This window comes from Ciconia boyciana, chromosome 20, assembly GCF_034638445.1.
Source record: "Ciconia boyciana chromosome 20, ASM3463844v1, whole genome shotgun sequence".
Classification (NCBI taxonomy): Eukaryota; Metazoa; Chordata; class Aves; order Ciconiiformes; family Ciconiidae; genus Ciconia; species Ciconia boyciana.
This window is the reverse complement of record NC_132953.1, coordinates 2248617-2272409: the sequence shown is the minus strand read 5'-3', so window position 1 is coordinate 2272409 and position 23793 is coordinate 2248617. Positions and strand designations below refer to the sequence as shown.

General features: G+C 46.4%; 1 protein-coding gene across 15 annotated transcripts in view; it reads left to right on the top strand.

Moving 5' to 3' along the window:
• The first annotated feature begins 1393 nt into the window (after positions 1-1393).
• ZBTB44 (zinc finger and BTB domain containing 44) overlaps positions 1394-23793 on the top strand; it is an 82562-nt gene continuing 60162 nt past the window's right edge. For 9 of the 15 annotated variants that reach the window (XM_072884406.1, XM_072884409.1, XM_072884414.1 and 6 more), the window contains exon 1: positions 1394-1552. The gene's annotated coding sequence lies outside the window, so the exon portion shown is untranslated. The remainder of the gene's footprint in view (positions 1553-23793) is intronic. The other 6 variants (XM_072884404.1, XM_072884403.1, XM_072884418.1 and 3 more) reach the window with 3 other exon arrangements.

Here is a 23793-nt window from a genome sequence, read left to right as displayed (position 1 = left end):
AGAGGGTCTGACCCGGGAGATTGCTGGGGCTCTGCTTCTCTCCCCAGTTTTGCAAGTAATCACCTAAAATAGTCCCAGGGTTTTTACTACAGCGCGGGGAGTTCGGCCTCGGGGTTGGGTTTTTTTTTTGCCGACGGAGCAGCGTGGCGTTTTCCAGAGGCCGGTTTTAAATTTTTTTGCTGCTGATTAACATTTTTTGGAGCGGGGCCTTTCAGTCTGTTTCCTGCTTTAATTTACTGAGCGCTCATCGCAAAAAAAAAAAAACCAGAACCAAACCCCCACCGTAAAACAAGGCGTGGAGCAAACTCATCACGTTAAATTAAGCTGCGCTTACCCCGAGTTCGCCCAGATTTGGACCAAATTATAGGGGGGGATTAATTAGAGACTCGTTAACTCCCAACTTGATCGGGATGGATGCAAACGGGAGGGCAGTTTGCATGGTCTTGGGCCCTGGGGGGAGCACGCACCGGAGCACCGGGGGAGCTTGGGATGCACGGTGTGTATGGTCCCGGCCCCGGGGGTGCATGCACCGGGGGAGCTTGGGATGCACGGTGTGCGCGGTCCCGGCCCCGGGGCTGCATGCACCGGAGCACCGGGGAAGAGTGGGATGCACAGTGCCCGGTCCCGGCCCCGGGGGTGCATGCACCGGGGGAGCTTGGGATGCACGGTGTGCACGGTCCTGGCCCCGCGGCTGCATGCAGCGGAGCACCGGGGGACGGTGGGATGCACGGTGGGCACGGTCCCGGCCCCGGGGGAGGGTGGGGTGCACGGTGTGCGCGGTCCTGGCCCCGGCGGTGCATGCACCGGGGGAGGTTGGGATGCACGGTAGGCACGGTCCCGGTCCCGGGGGAGGGTGGGGTGCACAGTGTGCCCGGTCCTGGCCCCGGCAGTGCATGCACCGGGGGAGCTTGGGATGCACGGTGGGCACGGTCCCGGCCCCGGGGAAGGGTGGGATGCACGGTGTGCCCGGTCCTGGCCCCGGGGGACACCCGCACCGGAGCATCCCGGTCCCCGGGGACACCCACGCCGCGGGGTGCCCGCCGTGCAGCGCCCGGGGCCGGGGCAGGGCCGCGCACATACCGAACACCCCGTCCCCGCCGCGGGGTGCCCGTCCCGACCTCTCCCGCCGCTCCGCACTGCGCATGCGTTTTCTCCGCCGCCGCCCCGCCCCCGCCGCCCCGCCGCGGTGCACTCTGGGACACAAACAAAGTGCCCGGCCGGGCGGCGCGGCGTGCGGGAGCTCGGACCGCCGGGAACCCCCCGCCCCCCCTTCTTCCTCCTCCTCCTCTTCCTCCCGCCCTCCCCTCGAGCCGCGCGCACGCCGCCCCCCCCGCACACCTCTCGCGGGGGGGCTCGCGCGCGGCCCCCCCCCCTCCGTGCGCCGCCTGAGGGGAGGCGGCGGCGGCGGCGGCTTCTTCCTCCCTTCTCCTCATCCTCATCCTCCGCCGCCGCCGCCGCCTCCCGGTCCGCCGTCATGGCCCAGGCAGGGCCCCGGCGCGGCCCCAGATAGGGGGTTCGGCCTCCCGCGCACGCCGGGCCCGACCGACCGCAGGTAAGCGGGGAGCGCGGCCGGGCCTGTGGCGGCGGGAGGGGAGGTGGAGGTGAGGGGAGGGGAGGGTGGTGGAGGTGAGGGGAGAATGGTGGAGGGGAGGGGATGGGATGGGAGGGTGGTGGAGCTGAGGGGAGGGTGGTGGCGCGGCGGCCGTTGGGGCCGTTGGTTCCCCTCAGGGGCGGGGGACGGCGCCCCTGCGCGCGCAGGCGGGCGCCCACCCCGGGGAGGGCTTTGGCTGCTGCACCCCGCGGGTCCGTCCCCCCCTCCCCCCCCCCCGAGCCCTCCACGCCGCCGCTCTGTGCACGCGTGTTTCCCGTGGCGGGGGGGGAGGTCTGGCGTGACCGGTGTCCCCGGGGCTGCCCGGCTGCGGCTCGCCCCTCCACCCCACCCCGGGGATTGGGGGGGGGGGTGGATGGCATTGCGCGGTGCACTTCCTCCGCCGCGTGCGCACGTGTGTCCCCCTCCCACGAGGGGCCGTGTCACCTCCGCGCCTCCCGAGCGGGTTCCCGGGGCAAGGGGGCGTTTATCCCCCCGCTCCGGGCAGCCCCGGGGGGTCGTGCTGCCCGTTGTATGCGGTGTTTAGGCGCATCCCGAGGGAGCTGCGTTGCCTGTTGAAGCCCGTGGGTGCCCTCGGCTGCCTGGGCACAGGCAAACGTGTAGTTTCGGGGTGTGTGGGGGGAGTTGTGTTGTCTCCTGCATCCCAGCGGGATACCTGCTGCCTCCCTTTTCTACTGCAGGCTTATGGGAGGAGAAGAGGGATTCCCACTAGCTGTTAGGCAAAGCCTGCTGTCCCTTTGTTGTTGTTGTTTTCTTTTTTTTTTTTTTTTCCCTCCTACAACACCCTTTTCTGCATATTCTTTACTGCCCATCTGCTAGGGTCTGCCGTGCTGCCTCTGCTTGCACCTATGGCCACGCATGATGAGGATATCGTAGTGCTCATCTGCCAAGATCTGTTGCATGTTTCTCTGCTCTCCTTCCATGTATTCGGGGTTATTTTCCTATGCACAAACATAAACATTGGCAGATGCTGGGGGGGGTGGGGGGGGGGTATAGTCCGCCTCTTGCTTGCCAAGAGCCTATTACCTCCTTTCCTACACACAGGGCAAGGGTACCGCTGCCTTCCAAAATCTGCTGTACTTCTTTCCACACACAGGTGGAAAGAAGGGAGGGGAATGCCTCCATGCTTGACCACCACAGCCTGTTAGATACACACACCCCAGGAGGCTCCTTCCTGCCTACAAAAAGCTGCTAAGTTTTTTTCCACCCAAATAGACATGCAGATATCTTCCACCAAAGCCTAAGGGACAACTCCTCCAGCCCGTCTCCTGTTTGCGCCTGTGGAGCTTGTTCTGCCCACTGAAGAGGGAGGGTCTGTCTCCTCCTGCATATATATATATACACACACACACACACACACACACCAGGGTTATCCTGCTGACCGCCTACCAAAAGTTGGTGCATCCCCGTGTTGCACGTGTTTGCACGCATCGGGAAAGGAGCAGGCAGCATTTCATCGGTAGCCTTGGGGAGGCAGGCAGGCATTTCTCCTACACGCTTCCAGGGAGAAGGTTTCCACTGTTTGTCCTTTCATGTCTTGCATGTTCCCGCAGACACCCAGTGGCAGCTGTTTTGGTGCCTGCCCCCAGACTGTAGTACTTCCTTGCTACACGTGCCAGAGAGGTCACCCGTTCTTACCCATTTCTTATCTCTTCATGGCTGCCTGTTACATCTTTCATGACTGAGACTTTCAACCCTTTTTCTTCATGTGCCCTGCTGACATGGCAGTGCGATATGGTCAGGTTAAGCCTACCTTGGTTTTTTTGCTTTGACTTTTGGGTTTTCTTTCCTGAGCAGTCTGTCAGAGTAAAAAGAAGTAGTCTCCGTACTTCCTAGGTATCTGCAGATCCCAAGTTGGAAACCGTGGGTCTAAAATACGTTCAGTTTCTCTTTTCCTGTCATACACATGATTTGTCCAGCCCAGGATCTATTCTGATGTTTCTAGAAGTCTCCTGCTTTCATAATTTTTCTCACATGAGGTCCTCGGTTTGTCATACCCATGTGGGGAATTTCTCAGGTTTCCCGCTTACATGTTTGCCCCTGCTTTCTCTGTGCTTCTGCCTGACATGAAGCTTTTCCTTTTCCCTTTTTTTAATTTTTATTTTACTTATCCTTGGGGTACACTTAGCTTTTACTTAGGTGGAGGTCACCCAGTTCACTTCCTGAGCTGATCCCTGGCTTCTAGCTGCATGTTTTCGTAGACGAGGTGACGTGTTGCTTATCGTGTGCGGGGCACGCCTACGGCACGGCTCTGTGGACCCTGCAAGGTGACACTGAGTGGGAATGGCTTTAGTGCCGGCGGGCCACGGGCTAGCATCCAAGAGTCTCTTAGGGTATTTCGAGTGCGATGTGCTTTTCTTCTCCCGTTGAGGTCTCTTACTACAGCTTGACATCTACATGTAATGCAGTTCCAAGGTGTGATGCACCTGGGAGACCTTGCCTGGGTTTAAGTGCATCTATTTAAGGAGATGGAGCTGAACAAGTGTTAACCTGCTAGCTTAGACACAGCTCTACCAGTATAAATGCCTCATTGATGTAAAACTATTTATACCAGAAACCAGTTACAATGCTGTAAGTGTCTCTCTCTAGGGACTACTTCTATTTAAACAGCTGTTTTTAATCCAAAACTTTAATTGGTGCGAACACTCCAAGCAGTCCTTTTCCAGGGGAAGGGAATTTCCAGCTCTACTTTAGTCTCCCCAGGTGGATGTTGCACGGATGCTGACTTGTCAGGAGGGAGGATTGCCCTCGTTTTCCCACACAGAAGGTTTCGCGCTGGTTTTGTTTACAGGATGAGAGAATTCCTCCTCTTGTGACTGTGAGGATTGGAGGGGGGGGGGAGTGTCCTCATATATTTCTTCTGTAATACGTAAGAGAAGTAGTCAGCAAGTGAAACTGAACCCTTGCCATGTTTGTTGCAACAGGAGGTTAATCATAAACTCTGGCAACTTTTAAAAGGGGTGGTTTCGTTCTGTGGTGTCTGTAGCAAATGTTTGCTGTTAGGAGGGTCTGGTCAGCTGTTTGCTGAGAGGATCAAAAGCAAATACAGCTTCCCCTGTGTGTGAAGTTGAACAAGCATCCGAACGTTATTTTTGGTTGTGTCCCATGACTTGCTTGAAGGAGGCTTTTTATTTTTATGTCCTTCTCGTGAAGGGATGTGCGATGCCTGTGCTGTGAGGTGAACGGTGTTTGTGTGGCTTGTCACTGACAAGGAGAAGGTCGTGGGTACTTGGCGCTTGTATTGGTTGCTTCGCATCTGGCATTGAGTTGTCGTTGTCTGTTACATCTGGTAAACTTCTTTTTCAATGGGCTTTGAGAACATTTGAGTACATTTCTGTGAGAAGATCTGGTGATACGTGTAACTTCACTCCTTTTAGGCATTGTAATGCACTAGCTTAAATGAGAAGAAAGTCAAATTGTGACAAAGCAGTGATGCTTTTGCTGGCACATGACGAAGGAGGAGGTGTCCCTTGACGTAGAAGGGATTGTCTGTTGACATTCTTCTCTCTCTCCCGGTTATAAGGAGGTTATCCCTGCTCAAATTATGCAACTGTGCAGACAGCCAGACTTCAGGAATTCCAAATACTTCAACGTGTCAAGTGCTGACTTCTAAATTAAATGCCATGGTTGCAGAGCGCGTTCACAGTCTGTCGCTTGAAAGATGACATCAATCTTGGAATGGCGCGTGGCTGAAAAGGGGCAGCAACTTAATTGCTTGTTTCTTTGAAAAAGTGTTGTGTAAGATTGCAGGAACAAAACTGGGTGGGTGATGTGCCTCTACCTGTAATAGCATTTCGATATGGAAGGAGAGGGCTAGCATTTCAGCAGTTATAAGCAGAAAAGAACCCACTGAAAACATTGATTTACGTAAGAAGTTGAAACGCCTCACTCTTTGTGGCTGCTGTCGTTGCCTCGAAAGATGCAGATCTAATTAAATAGTTGTGTACTTATTGCTAAGTAAACATAGGAGTCCATTACTCTTAACTTGCCTCGGAGATCAAATTGATTCTTCTAATGGTTTCACTGGATGAAAACAAATGTCTAGTATTGCTTTGTACAAGGTGCCTAAATGAAATGGTGGTGTAGGAAATGAACTGCAAACCCGATAAAATGGCATTCGCGCATACGGATGGGAAGAGAGGAATTGTAAATGCTCAGCATTTCATTTAATTCTTACATTCCATTTAATCAAGTTAAGGAAGTGACTTAAACTGTGCATTATTTGTAGATAGCGTGTTTTTAATATATTCCAATTTAGTGCTGGGGAAGTAATTATTTCACATGAACAGGTTTATCAGAGTACGTGAACGATGGGATAATAAAGATGGCAAAATGTGTGTTGGGCTCAGCATGTGGTCTGTGACAGTGGCCAGAAGTAAATCATTAGGGGGAAAGTGGAAGAACATACATAGACAGCGCAGCAATCATTCCTCAGTGCATCTGCCAACGGTGAAGGGTTTGGAGGTGGCCTGAGCTAGAAGGTATGTGCTGACAGTCATCTTTAATAGTGCCTGCTGGACCTGTCGTCTATGGATTTGCCTAGGCCTTTTGAACAGTTTATACCTGTAGCTTCTACAGTGTACCGTGCGATGAATCCCACAATTTGTGCAAAAATAATTCCTGGGTTTGGGGGTTGGTTTTTTTGTTTTGTTTTAAACACGATGAATGGTAATCTCATTGAGTGCCTCCTGGTTTTTGTAGTGTGAGAAAAAACACAGAATCTTTTTCCAGTCACCACCTCATTTGCAATTTTATAGATCTCTGTGTTCTCAGTTTTCTCTCTTTGGGTTTTTTTTTTTCTTTTCCAAGCTGTATTGTCCCAGTCTATTTAGTACATCTGTCTGCGGAGGCTGTTCCACATCACTTTTTCTTTTTCTTTGATCTCTGCTATATTGTTTTGAGGTGATTTGACCACAACATTTGTTTGCTTGCTTTACCCAAGAAAAGTGCATAAAGGCAGTTTTTTCAGAGCATTAAGAGATGCTGTCTAATAAAGGGACACTTTGTAGCTCATCTGTGATAACATTATAAACATTGACTGTGTGTAATGTTTTATATTCAAAAGTACAAATGAACATAGTAATTGTAGTGAGAGCTATTTTAGGGGAAATACAGTTAGAGACACTGAAGAGGATCTTAGTTTATAAATCTAGCTACAGATGGTAGTTGATAATGACATTTTGTATTTGGGTATTACCAAGAGTGCTTTCTGGAAGAACTGCAATTATGGTGGATGCTTGACAGAGTTAAGTCTTTTGGAAGGTTTGGAAGCATGAAGATGCCATGTCCTATGGAGACCCAAGAGCCCTAGAAATCACTAGGGGGTTTGGAAATAACTCGTGGGTTATTTCCAAATAACTAGGGGCCAGTTGGTCCCATGTTAGGGGCAGATATTTACGTAGCGTTGGAGCTCTGCAGGTCTGACAGTTTCTGTAGTTTTCTTTCAGCGCCTTGGGTTTTTTTAAGTGGATAAATACCCCTGTTAAGAAAGACCTACTCTGAGGAGTTTCTGTGAAATGTTAGTAAAGATGCTAAAGGCTTAAAAAAACCCCACAAAACTCTCCTTATCCCCAGCCTGAACCGTGGATATGGTTCTGCCAGTCCAGGTTTGGCCATACAAGGGAAGAAAGTTAGAAAGCCTGTATAGTTGCTGCTCACCTGATAATGTGATTTGTGGATAAATACAAGGATTTTTTGGGGGGCCAAGAAGTACTCCTTTTAGGCACTTAAGTTTATCTGCATAAATGAGTCATTAGGAAAATAAAGGGTACACATAGTGCTAAAAGGGTGATGACACAACCACATTCCTGCCTTGCTTAAACTTGTTCAGGATTCTTTATAGCCGCTTCCGTTCGAAAGGTGGCTGCTTGTTTATGTGCCTGTGACACCTTGACTAGCTGGCTGTGGTCCACGCTGTCTGGATTAGCGATGCCTTTTCGCCTCTTCAGATTGTACGCGATGCGTGACTTTGCCTTGATCTCTCCCCTTTGCTCTTTACGCAGGTTTTCCTGTGATGTTGCTTGTCAGCGCAGGCTTCCAGTACTTCAGGCATTAATGGGGCTAGCGTGCTTCAGGGAGATTTAAGGTTTCCATTGGACTTCAGAAAAATTCATTTATTGTAGTTAGCATGGATTTCATTAAGGCATAACACTTGCTTGCTAATCTAGAATAAAAGTGAGAGAAGGAAAGCTGTCATTTTTTGTAATAAACCTGAATACTTTGAACAACAAATCAGTTGACAGGTACGCTTTGTGCTAAATTAGTAAAAACTAGCACTTAGCTGAATTTGGCTGTCACAAACTTAATGATTGTGATATGCAGTTACAGTCATTTGTTTCTGCAAAATGAGGAGACAGGTTTGTCGTTTCCAAGTGACAAAAATTAAAGCCTCGCACACAATAAGGCACAGCCTGGGGGTGATAGCAGAGAGGAGGGGTTCTTCAGTTCGGTTGCTATTGGCAGCTCCTGGGGCGTAACGCACCCAGTTAGGTCCTGGTTTTGTCTTGGAGGAAATGAAGGAATGATTTCTTTTCCACACGTGGTTTTCACGGTGCCATCAGTTAAAATGGTCTCTGAAATTGACCCTCTTCTGTCTGAAAACACAAGGCATGTGCCCTTTCCTCTCTTCAAAGACATGTGGTAGGACTTGGCACTATTCTGTAAATAGGCATACACGTGTGCGAGGAAGCAGAGATAGTTTTGTTATTTCTTTTTTTTCCTCCTTTTGACTCTTTCATGGATCTAATGCCATAGTGCTACAAAAAAAATCTTGAAACATACTAGGAATATTTTGGTATGCCGATACAAAACCCATGCCATTTGCCTTGATAATTCTTTCTCCTGTTGCCACCAAAAAGGGCTTGGAGCTTTTTTACTTTTGTTACTAATTTGGGAGGTTGGCCTGAGTAGTCTTTTTGAAGTATATTTTTCCTAAGTTTATGTTGATATGCTTGCAGAGCTTCTGAAAGTGAGACTGAAATGCTATGGGTAGCCATGGTAAAACAAGAAAAAAATAGCTTTCTGGAATTAGTTTGAACTAGAAGGTTGCTGCCATGTGACAAATAAAAGTACTTTGTGGATATTTTTTGGCAATTTGCAGTACTTAGAAGAATTTAGCGTTCAACTTGTGTTTTTTGTTTGTTTTGTGTTGTTCATTTGTACTGCTGTTAAAGACCAAAGATGATAAAACCAAAGCCTCGCTTTTTATTACAGAGTGGGAAATGGTCACGTAATGGCTTTTCTACACTGAGAAATTTGGGAAAAATTTAACTTGAATTTGCTCAGAGCAAAAGTGGAAAGAAGGTATTAAGATCACATAAAAATTATGCACGAACACTGACTGTCATGGAAAGAGTGGTTAAATTTGAATGCGTGCCTCAGGGATGTAACACATCAGTCCATTCAGTATAATCTGATTACATTCCGTGCGGCTTGCCTACGTGAGGATACGAAGAGCTCTATGAATTCACTTGTTGCTTTTATTCTAGTTAAAAAAAACCCAAATGGAGATTTGCTCATATGTTGACGGCACGAACATCTCTAGCGTGCGCTTTCAGGGCAAACAGCTGTTAAACTAGCAATCTAAGAGTTTGATCATGTGCTTTTTCAGAGAACTGGTGAAAACCAGAAATTGCAGGGCAGTGAATCTGTTGTGAAATATCTCAATACATTCTATCTAGTGAAGTTTGCACATTCATTTTTATTATGAGAATAAATGTAACTCAGGATGTAACAAGACCTTTTAGCAGTTACTGCGCATATTGTTAAATGAGCCTCAGTTTTAAGTACTATCAGAAAACTTACTCTTATGTGCTATATGGAACACTAATGTGAGATTCCTACAATGAAAAGTGCTGGAGGCTGGGGAAAGCGGCATTTATCTAGTTTGCTTATTCAACCATGTGAAAGCTATATTAGGCACATAAACTTTATACTTTGCACTGCAGCTTCAAAAAGGCAACAAGTTAAATCTGGGTCCTTTGAAGTAGTGAATGGTAACATTGTGTCCTCTGAAAGAGCTAACTTCAAATGGTCACACCAAAACTTGAAAAACTCTGTCGTGGCTAGGGAAAACAAGACTTGGAGCAGGGGGGAAATACAGGCTATGAGAATGTGTGGAGTTTCTTGCATGTCGTTAGGAATGAAGAGTAGCTAGACTATTGTACCTGATTGCGTTCCTGAAGCTCTTTGCCTGTTCTGCAGTAGAATGGTGGAAAGTTACTGTTTTAAATTCTCCCCAGATAAATCTTGTTTAAGAGTTCAGCTGGTTCATCAAACATGGAATTTGTTGGAGCCAGCAAACTTCAGTGGTGTCGAAATGTACAGAGTCTTTTAAGAAAATGACATCTCTCTTCTCTATGTATCTGTAAATGGCTTCAAGAAACATCTTGTCTTCTAGCTGTTGCACAAAAACCGTCAGTGGCGTCAGAGCAACAATTTACATATGGCACGCACTGCTGTACTGCCCTGATTATTGTAATCTCTTCTTTTAATTAGATCCTGAGATTAAGAACTGTCTTGCTGATCAGTGCACTTAATGTGTGCCCTATCAGTTCTAGCTGGTACATGTTTCTAGCAGAAACGTCGTCTGGTTAAGTCAGATGCTCGGAAAAGATCTAAGCATAGTTTACTTTACAGACACGTTAAGGGGGAGCTGCACAGAGAAGAAAAACACCAAAAAACCCTCTTGAGAACCTTTCAGGAGGTTGAAATAGATATTGACAAATACCTGACAAAAAATGAGGTATTAAAACAGTTGTTCTGTGGGCCTTTCAGTTAGCTGTTCAATTAATAGTGTGGAGATCTTTCTCCGAAGTCACTTTTAACCAATTAGCTTCCAGATTACAGGTCAAGTCCATTACTAGCTCCCTAGTATATAATGTCAAGGTTTTGATTTCATACTGTTGGGTTTCCTGTGAATTTCGTTCTGTTCCTAGGGCTCCAATTCTCAGTCATTTGTTTTTGTGCGTTGTGCTGACGATACATCTTAACCTTTTCATCAGCATTTTTTGAGCCAGTGTCTTTGCGGAAACACTCGGAGATCATTGCTAAAACAAGTCCTTATAGCACTTCACAGGTAAATTCTTTAACCTGTTATTTCAAGTAGCTGAATTACTTCTTTTCAGCCGGCTCTAGCTGCAGTTTGTCTATTCATCTCCTTGTTTTCACTAATAGCTCTATATGTTATGTTATTCAAACATTTTAATGAAGTTCTCATCAGATGTGGCATTTCCTTTTTTTCTGAAAAATACATTATCAGGGCAGTTTGACATACTTTAGCTTCAGTAAACACAGGTGGTGTCCCATTTTCTGTTTGTTTTCTTATTCTTCCTCCTTCTTTTCTTCAGATTGTTTTCATTTAGCCAGATTTCTGCAGTTGTATACAAACACCTGTAATCATGTATCTTTGAGAGATGAAAACATCTCTGTATTTTTAAATAATCAGAGCTTCTGCACTAAATATTTGAGAGACGAAATTAACACAGTGTTAATGTTGCCAAGCTTTCTGGCAGGTGTGTACCACAAAATGAGTCGGTCTTTGAACAGTCCTGCCTCTTTTCCTGGTACGCTAGCACCTTTTTCTTGAGAAGTAAAGTATCAGATTGCATGTTTGTAATCACAGCAGTGTCTAATGGAAACATTTTTAGATTGACTTCTAATGAAAGGAGTGGTAACATGTTTTACACACCTACAAAGTAATCTTTAATCTTCAAGTTTTATCTAGACTAGGAGTTGTAGCTATGCTTTAATCTTCTTGCTGTATTAATCCAGCACACTCAGTGCCTACGTACAGAGCTCTCGATTGTCTGTCAGTGGTTCCCAAGCTTTTTTGGTTACAAGCTGTTGTCAGCTCTCAGCTTCTCCCATCAGTCAGAAGGGTCTGCTGTTGGCTGTGGCCATTTACGATGCTGTGCAGACTAATTTTAATTGCCCAGAAGCCAATGAGACCATTTAGCAGGTTAAATTCTGCTATGTGTGACTTGAATCCTAACTCTGTGACACTTCCACAGTTAATAGTTTCCCAATTTATCTGTGAATTGGTTTTCTGCTGTAGAGCTGCCTCATGACAGCTGTGAGTTTGTCAGCTGCAGAGTCCAAAACTCTCATTTGTCTCTCATTTGCCCACGACATAAGTGGTGTGCAGTTCCTGCAATAGAAATTAAAAAGAAAGGTTTACAGTAGGATTAAATTCTCTTGCCAATGTGAGATCGGTCAGAAGAAACTCTTGCAGGCTGCTTCCTGTAGGCCATCTATACAGGATGATGAGGGACAAAAATAAATCCAGAAGTGTCACTATCACAAGGAAATGACAAGCCAGAGCTGCACGAGAGTCTGCTGCAAGTATGTGGCTGCTGGTGAAGTTAATGAATGTGGCCTTGGCATCTGTAATCTATTATAGTTAGGCAGATGATTTCTTAATTCTGCCAGATGCAGGGGTTGGAAGAGCTCCTTTCTGAGTTCCAGGACATGCTTGGGGCTTTCAAACAGATACAGTCTGCACAGGACATGCTGGAAGATGTGTTGGCCCAAATTGGTAAGTTCTGTGTCTTGTTCTATTCCCCTTCACTGGGAAGTTTTCGAAGGTTTGTGGAGGCACTGTTATTGACAGATCCAGCTTATTTGGGTGCATGCATTTCTGTCCTCTCTGCTGTGTGCTGGGCTCTAATGTAGGCTCCTCTTTAGGCTGTAGTACTTCTTCCTACCAGCCTGCACCCAGGCTCTCTTTATCTAATATCTCCTGCTACGCTGTCAGAACATGACTGATTAATTTTTACAGCCGACTTCTTCATTTCCATGCAAATGACTAATCAGGAAAAGAAAACAAAAATCCTTAAGACATGTTGCGCTTCACATGATATGTAGAAACAGCAACTCCTGAAAAACAGTGATGGTTTAACTAATGGTTTACAGCTCTTTCTTTGTTATGACCGCATGGTACAAGAACAACAGCTCTGCAATACATTTTATATTGGTTTTAATATTCTAAAATAAAAGTAGTAGACGTGTTCCCCTCTTTTTCGTTACAGTAGATGTTGCTTTTTTCATGTACCCAACAAGCATCCTGCCTTTATATGCTGAGGCAGTCTTGTAGCATGAGGAAGACTTTGGTCTTCTCGCTCTGGAATCTACACTTTTTGTATACTCTGGAATCTGCACACTTTGGAGCTTTATAGTTTAGAACCAGTACAACCAAGACGTTTGGAACTAAGCAAATATTTCTGATTTATTCTTGGTCTTTATTGCTTTAGTAGCAGGTATTGTGCTGTTTGTGTTTAATATCCATGGTGAAAAAAAAAAAATCTGCAAAACCAAGGAGGAAATAGAAGAGCATGCTAAGGTACTGCCCGCCTTTTGGCAGACAAAGTTGAAATCAGGTAACAGGAATGTGTGTGGAAGTGGATTGGAAAAACAGTGCCTTTCCCTGTCCTGCCTCACAGCGGAGATTTGGTAATATGTTGTGACCAGGATCTCTAACAAGATACTTTGGCTTCTCTCACAGGCCCCTTCAGTTCTGTTCAGATCAGCTCTGAGTCAAGACAGCTGCGCTAAGTGGATGTGGTTCTCGCACTGCGTGCCAGGAGGGCAGTGGCAGTTGAGGGACGGGCTACTGGAGTTTTGAAAGAGTGCTGGCCAGGAGCGTGCTCTGTTCAGTCAAAACTTTGGAACCCACTTCAAGGTGATGAATGAGGATGACAAAACGAGTTTGGTGAGCAGGCCCTGGGCTCATCATGACAAAAGCTGAGGAGAGAGCTGAGAATTTTTGTAACTGTTTTTAGGAATTTCCACAGAAATGGGAGCTCTTTCATTAGCCTCATACCTGGTGCTATCAGTTTCCTCACCACTGAGTAAACCACATGTTGCAGCATGTGGAGAGCTCGAGTTCGGTGCGTTCAGCAGCAGCACTGGTTTCTGACCAAAGCTTACACCTTGATTCCAGTAGCAGTTAAAACTGAAAGCCAGAATAGGTGAATCTTTTGCTCTCTCTTGTATGGGAATACACTTCAAGAAGTTAAATAGATTAACTTTAAAAAAAAAAAAAAAAGACCAAACCAGCAATTAAGGCACAGTTGCCAAAAACAGTACCTGGGTCTTGAAAGGTAAATTGCAGGGGAGATAAGTGGCTAGGAGCCAAAGCATCTTGAAGAGGAGGGATATCGGCTCCCTCTAAATTCAACACTCAGCTGAAGCTCCAGTCATGCACACGGATTTAAGATAGCCTGTATTCTGCTGTGAGGGGAAAGAAGTCTGTTGTCACTGCAAAAATGACACCCTGAACTTTCCCTTAAAACATGTATGTAAATGTTTTCTAATTTCATCCTTTCAGAACTATTCTGTTGCAGCTGACCTACCATCTCAATTTACAATAAAACCATTTTGTAGAATAAATTGCTGGTTTTGGCACCCCGCTACTTGTCTCAATGCTTTCACCAGCTCTGAGAATTAAAATGCACCTACCAGATTTGCGTCATGCAAATCCATTTTTCCATCATCCGAGTCGTTCTTTTCCTATCCACATTAAAGATTAATGTTTTCAATAGCAATGATAATGTGAGTCGGTGCTGTAACTGCGATCTAGGACTTTGCCGTGCCCTCACACATCTTCTTTCTTCTCGTGGCATGTTACAGTTAAAGCTTTTCTTTTCTATTATTATAGGGCTTAATTTTGGGGAAACTGAAGAGATCTGTTAGGAATATGAAACAGGTATTTCATGGGTACTCTGGGCCTTCCTTGTTCCTGAGTAATTCTTTTGGAAGAGGAGCTGTTGGATGTTTTTTCTCTTTGTCCTTTGCAGATAAATACTATTCCTGGTCTGTCGGAGAACTTGCAGTAAAGGAATAATGTGTGCTTTTGCACCTGCCTCTGTCTCCTGTACTGCAGAGGTTTCCCTTGGTTGGTACCAAGCAAGTAAAGTTATCGTGGACCCTGGAACAGCTCAGGATTTCCAGATGTGCAAATTTTTTCAGCAATTTTTTGTACAGCCTTAGTGCTTTGACTTCGTAAACCTCAGCTCTTACAGCGCTCATGAGGAACGTAGGTAGAGTTCCTTAAAAATTCATTTAAGATTGAGGGGGAGCTTCTTGCCACAATGAAGTTTCTGCAGGCGTTAAACAGAGGCCTGGGTGCATAGAGTTCATCTTTCATCTGAAGATTATGCAGGCTGTTTACACAGACCTGGATCAATTAGAATTATTTGTGTGCACTTACACATTTGAAATCATAGCTGCATTATCATAGTGTTTTAGTGTTTTAGCCTGCCTCTGTGAAGTTTAACTCATTCTGAAATACTGCCTGCCACCCTTCTGCACCAGCGTCTGGTGGTCTGTAACTGAAATTTGGGGAAATCTTCTTTTGGGAAAATCTTCTTTTGGAAAGTCTCATTGCCAGGAATTTTTCAGATGACGAGGTGGCTGCCTGTGAAGCAATTTGACACTGTAGCACCCTTGGAAAGTGCTCTTGTAAAAAAGAAAAAAAAAAAAAAAAGAGAAGAAAAAAGTGGTGAACATAGGTACAAACTTGTGCGTGAGTACAAAGAAACTAACAAATGCTTTTTGCGGGCACCACTAATGGTAGATGGAGTCAATGGCCTCAAAAGCTCTGACACGTGAACTTGCCAAAAGTGGTGTGCCTAAAACATGTTTTTACAAAACAAATGGCATTATCTTATCAAGTGTAGTACTGCTGGAGTACGCAGGAAAACCAAAACACACTCTTTTATATGCCTTCTACTGTGGAAGGGAATATTACTGCTAACAATAAATAGAGGGACTGTAGCATTTCCAGTCTTCAGCTTGCTATGTGAAATTGCTCTACCATTAAAGTCCCCAAGTGGAGTTCTCTGGAGTTACTTATCTTGTCATCAGCGATTCTTTGCTGGGCAGACAGAGGTCTTCCCGGAGGACTGTCCAATGTGCAGCTCGAGAACCCTGTCCAAGAACAAAAGCCCCTCACAAACTCCTTAAAACAGAAAATGCCTGAAAATTGTCCTCTTCTGTGAAGCTGGGAGGAAAGGGACCCAGGAGCAATTTCAGTGTCTTGGGGTATTCCAGGGGGAGTGGTTTGGAGAATAAAAGTCTGGTTCCGGAATGGAGAGACCAGGGACCAGGTCAGCCCCAGTTCTGAATGCTCTCCTGTTTTTTGCAGGGTATAGTATCACCTCAGCCTCCGTTTACAGACTGCTCCTCAGCATCTATTTCAGGTTTTAACATAACAGTGTTTATGAAGTAGCTAACTTAACACTAGCTCCTTTGTGCACTTACAGTTTGAAGTGTGCTGTCCTAGAGGAAATTGAAGTTCTGAAACACTGCATATTTATCTGGATGGTTCATTTCCTTGGTCCAATCACCCCACTGCAGCTAAAGGTTACAGGTTTGCATTCCACAGATTCCAGTACACCAAAGTGAATACTGCACATTGACGTAATTTTGAGCACAGGAACCTTGGTGTTTGCCTTCTCTTTTTTATAAATACCGTCAGGCCTGACAGCGGTGGGCTGAGTTCAAACTAGGTTTACTGACCTGACTTAAAATACACTTTTAAACAAAGTTTCGAAAGCGCTGTTGATTCGTCTGAAACGAGAACAGTTTGGCAGCAGTTTTGTCAAGTGAAGCAAGGCAAGATTTGTAGTGGGAGATAGTACCTTTTATTAGGCCAGCTGGTGTTGGCGGAAACAGATGCGTGTTTAGATACACAAGTGTTTCAAGTCTGAAATGGAAATAGCAAACTTGAAGTTAAGTACACACTAAGAGCAGTTGTTCTAATTCAATTATAAACTTAATTATACTAACCAGTTAGATTGAGCGAGCAGAGGGTGCTGGTACCGCTGTAGCACGGTGAGAAGCTGACAGAGATAAGGTGGTCCAGGTCACGCATTTATCCCCGTGGAAGATTTGTCTGTGCCTGGGCTGCTACTACTGTTTATGGGATGGAGCTGTAACCAGTGCCCAAGGAGTGGTCTGGGTTAAAAATAAATAAAAAAAAAGATAACTAGTGATCTGATTTACACCATGGCCTCACGGTTGAATGAGTGTACCCGAGGGATTGGTGAGCAGGAGGGTGGGAATTTCCTAAGCTTTTTGGGCACTAAAGCCAACGTGGCATTTGTGTATCTGAAGTCTGTTGGTTTTAGTATTTGGAAAAGTTAGTGTTTTCGTGGCATTTTGTAAGTTGCCACGGGTCAGGACACAGAGGTTAAAGGTGGGGTGGTAGTTTTGTGGTGCTAAAAATTGATTCATTTCTGTTGTAAAATGATGTAGCTAAGTGAGAAACCGAACGTGAACAGCTCTGTGAGTTTACTTCACTGACTCTTCCAAAGAAAAAAACAAGATTTTTATAGGTACTACGTTTCAAAACCGATGATTTGAGCCATAAGATTAGGCAGGAGGCGAATAAGAAGCTAACTTTTGGGTACGTGGAAGTAGGCAGGTCACATAAGCAGTATTTTTCAATTCTGCTACAGTTTCTTTTCCATTTACACCACATGGTGTACACTTTCACGTTTACTGTTTCTAAGCAGAGAAACTTGACATGTGTTTAAGCATTGTCCCAAAACAGTGTAACTGAATTGGTAACTGTTGCTAAAACTTGTTTTTCAGTAGCCTTGAAACAGTAAGAATGAAGCAAGTTACTTTGAACTACTTAAAGGTCAGGTCTACATTAGTGCTCCTAGGGTTAAAAAAAAAAAAAAAAGAACTAATTTTCAAATGAATTGTACAAAGTCTTTGGTATGGTAGCACTTACCTTCAGACTGCTTTCGGTTAATAGTGGAGAAAATTTTCCTTGCTCTTTTGAATTCTCACCTTGTCCGGGGATCCGCGCTTTGATGGTGAATCCCCACATGTTTCCAGTGCAGGAATGCACACTGGAAAAACCATTTTCTCAAACTGTAAGTGTCTGCGGCAATGTTAAATACAGCGCATTAAATATGGGCTGAAGTGTCTCGCTGAGAATGTTTTTAAAACTTTTGAAAATGTCTTTAAATTTCACCGCGTTTCTCTTGAACTTTGAAATACTCTAATGTATTGTGGGCTAGGGCATAAGTGCGTGCGTGGGGATTGTGGGGAGGAGGAGTCATGCTGCCAGCACCTGAGAAGGAAAAGCAAGCCACCACTTCTTTGATACCAACCCCAGTCCCGGCTTAGGGAATCGCTGATGGTTTATGCCGGGCATGGCGTGGCAGTTGGTGCGGAAGGACGTGCGGGAAGGGGACTGAAGCTCTGCCAGCTCGACCAGGGAGCAATGGTATCTGCCCGGCAGAAAGCCATGGCCTCTCTAAGCTCTGCACCCACCACGACCGACACAGCTTCCCAGACAGAGCTCCAGTGGGAGCATGCTGTCACCCAGGTGTCAGGCTGCAGGGTGTGTGCCCTGCTCTTAAGCCAGTACTGGACGGCAGCAGCGGGCATACATGTGCGAGGTGCGCCCAGGTAGAGGAACTCCTCTGCTTAGTGACAGAGCTCTGAGAGGAGGTGAGTAGGTTGAGGAGTATCAGGGAGTGCAAGAGAGAGATAGATTACTGGAATTGCACCCTGCCTTCCCTGAGACAGGCCCAACAGGCAGACAGGATGCATGATACGGAGGATTCCCTATCCTCGCTCTGCCTGGCTGAACACAGTGACTTAAGGGATAGGGGGAATGGCGACAAGTTCCTGCCCGGTGCAGCAGGCACGTCTCCCCTGTGACTACCCCACCTTCCCAGGTGTCCTTGCGTAATAGGTATGAGGCTCTGCAAGTGGAACCGAACAATGACGAAGACGATGGGTCATCTAGCTTGGAGGTGTTGCTGAGGTTAAGTCGGCCTACACTCTGTGTCAAAACTGCTTCCATAAAGAAAAAAAGACAGGTCATTGTCATGGGAGACTCCCTTTTGAAGGGGACAGAAGGTCCATGCAGACCAGACCCACTTCTTAGGGAAGTCTGCTGCCTCCCTGGGGCCTGAGTAAAAGACATGAAGAGAAAACTTCCTGCCCTGGTACAGTCCTCAGATTACTTTCCATTATTGATTTTTCAGGTAGGCAGCAATGAAGCTGCAACTAGAAGTCCGAGGGCAATCCAGAGAGACTTCAGGGCCTTGGGACAACTGATTAGGGGATCAGGAGCACAAGTAGTGTTCTTCTCTATCCTTCCAGTTGCAGGGAATGATGAGGGAAGAAACAGAAAGAGCCAGCAGATCAATACCTGGCTCCGAGCCTGGTGTCACCAGCAGAATTTTGGGGTTTTTGATCATGGGTCAGTCTACACGACACCAGGCCTTATGGTGACAGACAGTGTACACCTGTCTCAAAGGGGGAAAAGGATCTTTGCACAGGAGTTAGCAGGGCTCACTGAAAGAGCTTTAAACTAGATTTGAAGGGGGAAGGGGATAAAACCAGGCTTGCTAGAGATAAGCCCGAGGGTGGCAGACCAATGTTTGAGGGACGGTGTGTGAGCAAGGTCCTTGGGTCTGCTGTCTCAGTGGAGGTAGGGGATGGAGATCCATGCGGCAGCAAAGACGAAAGGGTTGTGGATGTGTTAGAAACCACGGAAGCACCTGAGAATGGTCACGTAGAATTGGGGCTTCTTCCCCCAAAAAGGTGACAGGATCAGTAGCCCAAGTGAGGTGCATCTACACCAACGCATGCAGCATGGGCAACAAACAGGAGGAGCTGGAAGGCATTGTGCAGCAGGAAAACTATGATATAGTTGCCATCACGGAACTGTGGTGGGATGACTTGCGTAGCTGGAGTGCTGCAATGGATGGCTATAAACTCTTCAGAAGGGATAGGCAAGGAAGGAGAGGCGGTGGGGTAGGCCTGTACGTTAGGGAGTGTTTTGATTGTCTAGAGCCTGATGATGGTGACGATAGGGGTGAGTGTTTATGGGTAAGAATCAGGGGGAAGGCCAACAAGGCAGATATCATGGTGGGAGTCTGTTATAGAGCACCCAACCAGGATGAAGAGGCAGACGAAATATTCTATAAGCAGCTGGGAGAAGTCTCACAATCGCTAGCCCTTGTTCTCATGGGGGACTTCAACTTACCCGATGTCTGCTGGAAATACAATCCAGCAGAGAGGAAACCTGGAGGAGGCTCCTGGAGTGTGTGGAAGAGACCTTCCTGACACAGCTGGTGAGGGAGCCAACTAGGGAAGGCGCGCACTGGACCTGTTGTTTGTGAACAGAGCAGGACTTGTGGGTGATGTGACGGTTGGAGGCCGTCTTGGGCATAGCGATCATGAAATGATAGAGTTTTTGATTCTTGGAGAAGTAAGGAGGGGGGTCAGCAGAACTGCTACCTTGAGCTTCCAGAGGGCAGACTCTGGCCTGTGTAGGAGACTGGTTGAGAGAGTCCCTTGGGAGGCAGTCCTGAAAGGCAGAGGAGCCCAGGAAGGCTGGACATTCTTCAAGAAGAAAACCTTAAAGGTGCAGGAGCAGGCCATCCCCATGTGCCGAAAGATGAGCTGGCGGGGAAGAAGACCAGCCTGGCTGAACAGAGAGCTTTGGCTGGAATTCAGGAAAAAAGGAGAGTTTATGACCTTTGGGAGAAGGGGCAGGCAACTCAGGAGGACTACAAGGATGTCATGAGGTTATGTGGGGAGAATATTAGAGGGGCCAAAGCCCAGCTAGAACTTAATCTGGCTACTGCTGTGAAAGACAGTAAAAAATATTTCTATAAATATGTTAGCAACAAAAGGAGGGTTAAGGAGAATCTCCGTCCTTCAGTGGACGCAGGGGGAAACATAGTGACAAAGGATGAGGAGAAGGCTGAGGTACTTAATGCCTTCTTTGCCTCAGTCGTTAATAGTAAGACCAGTTGTTCTCCAGGTACCCAGCCCCCTGAGTTGGAAGACAGGGACGGGGAGCAGAATGAAGCCCCCATAATCCAAGGGGAGATGCTTAGCGACCTGCTACACCACTTAGGCACACACAGATCTATGGGGCCAGATGGGATCCACCCAAGGGTACTGAGGGATCTGGCAGAAGTGCTCACCAAGCCACTTTCAATCCTTTCTCAACAGTCCTGGCTAACCGGGGAGGTCCCAGTTGACTGGAGGTTAGCAAATGTGACGCCCATCTACAAGAAGGGCCAGAAGGAGGATCCGGGGAACTACAGGCCTGTCAGCCTGACCTCGGTGCTGGGGAAGTTATGGAGCAGATCATCTTGAGTGCCATCACGCGGCACGTACAGGACAACCAGGTGATCAGGCCCAGTCAGCATGGGTTTATGAAAGGCAGGTCCTGCTTGACTAACCTGATCTCCTTCTATGACAAGGTGACCCACTTAGTGGATGAGGGATAGGCTGTGGATGTTGTCTACCTAGACATTAATAAAGCCTTTGACACCGTTTCCCACAGCATTCTCCTGGAGAAACTGGCTGCTCATGGCTTGGACAGGTGTACTCTTCGCTGGGTAAAAAACTGGCTGGATGGCCAGGCCCAAAGAGTGGTGGTGAATGGAGTTAAACCCAGTTGGCGGCCGGTCACAAGTGGTGTTCCCCAGGGCTCAGTATTGGCGCCAGTTCTGTTTAATGTCTATCAATGATCTGGACGAGGGGATCGAGTGCACCCTCAGCAAGTTTGCAGACGACACCAAGTTGGGTGGGAGTGTTGATCTGCTGGAGGGTAGGAAGGCTCTACAGAGGGACCTGGACAAGCTGGATCGATGGGCCGAGGCCAACTGTATGAGGTTCAACAAGGCCAAATGCCAGGTCCTGCACTTGGGTCACAGCAACCCCATGCAACGCTACAGGCTTGGGGAAGAGTGGCTGGAAAGCTGCCTCGTGGAAAAGGACCTTGGGGATGTTGGTCGACAGACGGCTGAATATGAGCCAGCAGCGTGCCCGGGTGGCCAAGAAGGCCAATGGCATCCTGGCTTGTATCAGAAATAGCGTGGCCAGCAGGACTAGGGCAGTGATCGTCCCCCTGTACTCGGCACTAGTGAGGCCGCACCTCGAATACTGTGTTCGGTTTTGGGCCCCTCGCTACAAGAGAGACATTGAGGGGCTGGAGCGTGTCCAGAGAAGGGCAACGGAGCTGGGGAAGGGTCTGGAGCACAAGGCTGATGGGGAGCGGCTGAGGGACCTGGGGTTGTTTAGCCTGGAGAAAAGGAAGCTGAGGGGAGACCTCATCGCTCTCTACAACTACCTGAAAGGAGGCTGTAGTGAGGTGGGTGTTGGTCTCTTCTCCTAAGTAACAAGCGATAGGATAAGAAGAAACGGCCTCAAGTTGCGCCAGGGGACGTTTAGATTGGATATTGGGAAGAATTTCTTCACGGAAAGGGTTGTCCAGCACTGGAAGAGGCTGCCCAGGGAAGTGGTTGACTCACCATGCCTGGAGGTATTTAAAAGACGTGTAGATGTGGTGCTTAGGGACATGGTGTAGTGGTGGGTTTGGCAGTGCTGGGTTAATGGTTGGATGTGATGCTCTTAAAGGTCTTTTCCAACCTAAACAATTCTATGATTCTATGATTCTAACTTTTCCAGCTCCAACCTACTTATCACTTAGTTTACATGTGCACCTTGATCTCCTCACCCCAAACACTCCCAAGGTACCATGTATATTTAGTTCTAGTTTATGGTTCTTTAATCACTCCTGAATGTAGCACCCTATACCTTATCGTCTAACAACTGCTGTCATGGACTATCTAATAAAGACGTGACAAAATGTCATTTTGAAATGGTGATGATCCAAAGGTGTTAGACTTGAGGTGAAGTTGTAACATTGCAGCCCTTCATTCTCTTTCATCACTGTGACTTAGTGCAGCTATAAAAGTGCCGTATGCCACTAAAAAATTGACAAAGAGAATTGAACCATTTTATAACCTGGCTGAGCTTTAGCATGCTCATCTTTTCATGCGACAAATATTTTCATATTGTTTAAATTACCTTCTAAAAATATTTGACGTTTTCACTACCTCATTAACTGTGAGGAACTGATATTGTTCCCCCTCCTCAGCCCACACCTTTTGATTTTTCTGAAAATAGCATGCATATGCGTATGTCCTTTGTCCATGCTGAAGCCTGTGTAGGAGCCACTTGTTTGAATGGTGGTGTCAGTGCAATGAGAGGGAAGGTCGTTTTACAGAAGTGACTTAACAGAGCAATATCCCACATTCATGGCAGGCACGCTGCTCCTGTAATAAATTTAAATCAATTTATTGCACATCACTGACTTCCGCTATTTTATTTTAAATTCTGTAACCAGATCAAGGTCAAGGAAGCAAAAGATGAAAGGAGAAGGGAAAAGGAAGCCAGAAGAGGGGAGAGGCGGGCAGGAAGGGGGAAGCAGGACAAGGAATGGTTCAGAGCAGACTAGCAGAATAGAGCTCTCTCACTTAGAGACTGGAGGGATGAGCATTACTCATTCAGAGGAATAAAGAAGGAAAATGGGTTAGTCTTCTGGGCATATAAGAATTGGGAGTATTGCTTGCTTAGATTTTTCTCCTTGTTTATAGTTATGTCTTGGTACTATTTCTAAATACCAGATATACTGTTGATAGTTCTTGCAAATGCATTATTCTTTTTGTAGCCAGTTGCTGAACAGAAGTACTTCTGGACTTCTGATGTGCCAAGGAATTGCTGCAGCGACTGGGAATTCAGGAGGAAGGGTATCCCAAGGCCACTTTAGAATATGCTGTTATAAGACTTTACTGTAGTGTTTTGGTCTGAGATCAATTAAATATGCTTTTCATTTGATTCATGCTGGAGAAAAAACAGTCTGGATCTTCAGATGCCTCTTGAGGTCGATATGTTTTCTTTCACTGAAGGGAGTGTTTTGCTTCTGCTTAAGTTCTTCCTCTGCAGTAGTGTGAAATTTCATTTTAAACCCAAATGGCCCTTATAGTTTCACTCAGACTTTATATATATTGTTAAGTGTTAGTTAATCTGTTCTCTCAAATAGATATTTTTCCTCTGTCTGAAAGGGTTTGCAGTATCAAAAGTGAAATAGGGAGAAGAAGCAGCCAAGTAAATGTCTGTAGAACAAGGTAGGCTCTGACAGCTGCCATTTAAATATGTGCTAAGACTGGTGAGATTTGTGGTAAGTTGTTCCAAACTTGCAGTGCTCTTTGTATCTGCGAAGCTCCACATGAGCAATTTGCAAGCGTGGTATGTTTTTGCATACGTGTAAGGGAAAGGAGCGGGATGATGTGAAGAAGCTGGCTGACTCCAGGAAATAATCAGATCCAATTAGGTTGTTGATGTTTAACCAC